The sequence below is a fragment of the Petaurus breviceps genome, unplaced genomic scaffold (assembly GCF_028583685.1).
Source record: "Petaurus breviceps papuanus isolate PSGF00001 unplaced genomic scaffold, PetGlider_PUasm1.0 90617, whole genome shotgun sequence".
Taxonomy (NCBI): domain Eukaryota; kingdom Metazoa; phylum Chordata; class Mammalia; order Diprotodontia; family Petauridae; genus Petaurus; species Petaurus breviceps.
In genome coordinates this window covers 5262714-5267675 of record NW_027187287.1, presented here as the reverse complement: position 1 = coordinate 5267675, position 4962 = coordinate 5262714, and the positions used below count along the sequence as shown (strand labels likewise).

The 4962-nt window shown below is 39.7% G+C and overlaps 1 pseudogene; it reads right to left on the bottom strand.

Moving 5' to 3' along the window:
• Window positions 1–262: 262 nt before the first annotated feature.
• Window positions 263–773, bottom strand: LOC138142884 (large ribosomal subunit protein P1 pseudogene; annotated as a pseudogene).
• Window positions 774–4962: the final 4189 nt, after the last annotated feature.

Genomic DNA, 4962 nt, shown 5'->3' with positions numbered 1-4962 from the left:
GGTTCTGAGTATTTTGGGTCCAAAAGTCAGTACACAAAAGGAGTCAGGAATTCTTCCCTACACACTGGTACACCACCATGGCAAACTCAGAGACAGGAAGTTTAAGCCCAACTGAACCAATTCTGTATCCTTGCTGAATATCTTTTCTATGTTAGTGTTTAGTAAACATCTTTTTGTTGACTGTTAGATATCCTAAAAATGTCTTATTCTGTTCAAGTCCTGAACCCAAACCACTAGACTGGCCTAAGTTAGGTCAAACCTATTTTTTTTTTTGAGTTAAGCTTTTTATTTAATGTTACAAAAAATATTTAGTCAAACAGACCAAAGCCCATGTCATCATCGGACTCCTCGGATTCTTCTTTTTTTGCTTCCTCTTTCTTCTTCTCCTCATCTGGGGCAGCTGTGCTAGCAGGAGCAGCCCCTCCAGCAGGGGCAGCACCACCAGCTGCTGGGGAAGGTCCACCAACTCCTACATTGCAGATGAGACTTGCAATGTTGACATTGGACAGGGCCTTGGCAAATAATCCAGGCCAGAATGGTTCAATATTTACACCAACATTTAATGAGGGCATTGATTTTATCTTCTGTGACAGTAACCTCATCGTTGTGAAGGATGAGGGCAGAGTAGATGCAGGCGAGCTCGGAGACGGCCATTTCCATAGATGGTTGAGGAGAGGCTTGTTTGTAGTGGTGCTAGTCACCGGCTGAAGTGAGAGTTCACCCCAACGTGGCCTTAGCTTCCGAAGAAGAACCAAGCACCTTACAGACAACTGAAGAGCAGGTCAAACCTATTACACTTGCGACTTTCATCCTACTAGAGTTGGTCCAATGTCTTTCGGTCCTAGGTTGATCACTCCATGCACGAGTTATCCCTCTCAGTTTTATGTCATACGCACATTTGAGATGCCTATATCTAATTTATTGATGAAACTATTAAAATGTACAGATCTCTGAGACACTGCAATAGAGATCACCTTCTAAGCTGATTTTAAGCTATTAATAACTAGCCTTTGAATCTAACCATTTAACCATTTACAAATCCACGTGAATATACTTTTATATAAGTATAATTTTTTAATCCATTACTTTGCTTCTAGGTACGACCACACTGAAATCCACTAAAAAGTGTAACCACTTTCACTGGGTGGGATGGGGAGGAGAAAAGGGAGAAGGAGGGGACTAGAATTTTGAAACCTTTAGTCTCCTCAGAACAATGTGCCTGTTTCAAAAAATTCTGAGTTTGAAAGATTGCCATTGCCACCAAATTCATCACCTGGTGATGAGTTTCCCTAAGTGTATTAGGGAATGCTATGGGGGTTTGACTGTTTTTTTAATTTGAATGCAGTAGAGTTTATATGACTTTTATGTAAGGGAATTGACATTCCCTTCTCTTGAACACAATTCCCTCATCTGTAAAATGGGAATCACAATGCTAGTAATGCTTACTACACAGGGTTGTCATGAAGAAAGTACTTTATAAACCTGAAAGTATTATATACTTATTATCAATAGAATGAAGAGGTGAGTCTATATAGTCCCTAAGGTTCTGTCTAGTTTTGATATTCTTTAGCTCTAGTTGAAAGGCTTTGAGACTCTAGACAGTGTCTGCTTGGCAGCCATATAATGAAAGATCATAGGCTATGTAGAATCATAGTCTGTCTAGATTCCCCCAAGGAAATTATTTCCTTTCCTCTGACCTAAACATAGAAAATACTGGGCTATTGCACTCTGGAAATAGGTCTGGAAATAGATATAGAAAACCAAGTAATGATAATACCAAGAGCAAGAGACACCAGAACATTGACTAAAAATCATTTAGCCCTGGTAAAAAGGAGTGCTTAAGTTCCTAAGGCAAAGTAGCATACCATTAGTATAGTTGTGGAAGCATCCCTCTATCCAAGGATAAGAAATGCCCAGCAGAGTACTCAATGGGGATCAGAAAACCTGGGTCCTAGCACCTAGAATTTCCATCGACTTGCTGTGTATTCACTTGAGTAAGTTGTTCCACCTTTCTGGGACTCTGTTACTTCATATATAAGATGGGCACAATAATCTCTGCCCTCTGCTTTATAGTATATGTGTGAAGCTAGTAGTATTGGGCTTTTTGTAAAGTGAAAGTTATAGAAATAAGGGGAATTGCTCTTCCATTATTTTCACATGAATAGTAGAAAGACTCAGAAGAATGGAACTCCAACCCTAGTTCAGTGACTTTGTGCAAACCACTTAATCTCTCTGAGCCTTGGTCTTCTCATCTGTAAAGTCAGTCAATGACACTTACATTGTGTTATCACTTTGTGTGTGTGTATATGTATATGTGTGTAAACACACACACACATATTTGTACTTAATTATTTGTATACATGTTGTTTCCCCCAATAGAAGGTAAGCTCTCTGAGGGCAGAGACTACTTCATTTTGTCTTTGTATCTACAGTAGAGAAAAAGCATATAATAGTCAATAGAGAGCCTGCCTCAAAGTCGGGAAGAACAGGGTTTTAAGTCAGTCCTCTCTCTTACACATACTGACAGTGTGACCCCGGAAAAGTTTTATAACCCCTCAGCACCTCTAGGGGGCACTCTAAAAAGTATAAGTTCTAGCATAGTTGCTGACTTGCACTGATAAAAGGAGTCTTCACTAAGAATTCTTTTTCACCAATGAAGTCACAGGTCTGACTAAAAAAATAGAAACAAAACAAAGCAAAAGCCTCCATTCCTTAGTTCAGCATCTGGCACATAATAGGTGCTTAATAAATGTTTGTTGAATTAAATTGAATATTACATGTAAATCACTTCTCTCCGGATTTCATTTTCTTCATCTGTCAAATATGGGTGTTGAATTAGCTGATCTAGAGTGTCTCCTAGCTATAAATTCTATGATCCTGTAATCAAGAAGTAATATCTTCACTGACTATTTCATAGGGATGTGTTGAAGGTCAAAGGAAATAATGTATGTAAAGGTTTTTGTAACCTTATTTGAAGTTAGGTTGATCAGGGCTTATTTGCAACTTCATTAGAAAAGTGAAATAATACTTCAGAAAGGAGACCACAGTCTTTCTTCACTCTTTACTGTGTAAAAATAAACTCAACAATTCATGTAGTTTCTGCAAGAAAATGAAAAAGAAGGAAAGAAAAGCAAGAATACCAGTAGAAACAGTGCATTTCCAGAACTGCTGATGGGAGGTGGCAGGTCCCATGACTCTGACCCATTTGAAACCCAAACGGCTGCAGATCATATATGAAAAATGTACAGCTTTGGTTAGCAAATAATGAAAAAGTAAGATACACAGATTCTCTTTAACACTATACAGTATATACATTGTATCAAGATCAACCATAGGAGGGTTGAGGGGTTGTTAGCTATTTTGTGGGACTGCTGTTTATTTTGCAAGTTAGACAAAATTGGGACTATTTGAGTTGAATTTGTTTTCTCCTCAATGATTTGTTCCCCCTTCAGCAAATTACACTTAAAGTTCACTGCTTATGGAAGCAATGTGTTTCCAGTCATTTATTGAGCAAATGTAAATTGTAAAGTATTTTAATAGATCAAACTGCGAGGGCTTCCAGGTAACTTTTTTAGTGATGGAAGATTATAAAAGGTTAACTTCTATTTTGTTTTGTTTTTCTTTTGTGTTTGTGAATTTTTGTCTTTTGTTGCTGTTGTTTCAAACAATAGCCCCAATTTCTTTACTTTTTTTAAGGGGATGAAATAGACATTCAAATGTCCAGCTCATTCCGCTTAAATGGAAACAGCTCTGGGACAAAGGGTTCGCCTTAAATTCTTCTTTGTCTTGGTCCCCACTACTCTTGATAAACAGACAGAACTTCTTTGGAGCTGTTCAAAATGGCTCTAAAACATCCTCCCACACATCTTCTCTCCCCCCTCCAAAGTACTCCTAACCCCTTGGCCTCAGGTCCCAGGGCTGGTGACGAGATGACCTTTGCAGTCCTAGAAAATAAATGGGGAGTCTGCAAAAGGGAGAGAAACATACAAAATCTACTATCTTTCTTCCAAAATACACACATACCAGTCTAAGTTTTGGTAGAGCCTGAAAAATATTTTCAAGGGAGAAATTATATGTTAATTTATATGTTTGTCTTTTTTCTCATAAAAATACTTTTGTTTGGTAATAAACTTTTTTCTTTTACAATAAGAGAGATAATACTGTGTTATCAAAAGCAAGAAGGCTTAAAATCCAAGTGGGATCTCAGCTCCCAAGACACCAGAAAGGCTATTTCAACAGTTCTCCCAATTCAGATGCCTCTGGGAGCTGTCGGACACTGGCTAGGCAAAAACAAACACTGTCTCAACAGTGTTTTTTTTATCTCCTTATTTTATAAAATGGCATTACCTGAGAGAGGCATGTATTATTCAGTGCAAGAGGGAACATCAATCGGATTAAGGAGTATATGGAAACTGAGAGGATTAGATTGGTGGCTTTGTCATCTGCCTTACCTGGGGCAAGCAGCATGCCAAGTACAAACACAGTGAGGGAGCAGAGGAGCTTGGCACTGACCCCACTTAGGGGATGAAGAAGGGTGCTGAGGACTCAGTCCCAGCCATCCTGTGTATCTCTAGGAGAGCTTAGAGGAAAGGGAGATGGGTGAGAGGATGTTTTAGAGCCATTTTGAACAGCTCCAAAGGCCCAGGGGTGGGTGGGAGATAGTGGTGGAAGGGAGGAGGAGTAAAGGTAAAGATGTAGAGAGAATGTGTTGAGATGCTGGAAAGGCATAAACATAAGGGATAAGCTCTGTCTGACTAGTTGGAGACAGAGAATGGCTTGTGGTCCTGAATGGACAGCTCCCACCGTGCCTGGTTAGGGGCAGAGGGTGGTCTGGGGTCCAGTAGGTAGGGGGTGGGGCTAGTGGTAGGTGCAGGTAGGACAGCACCGAGTACACTTTGGGCCCTTCACCAACATTATACAACAGCTCCACAAAGAGAGAAGTGAGGGAGCAGGGCCTTCTTC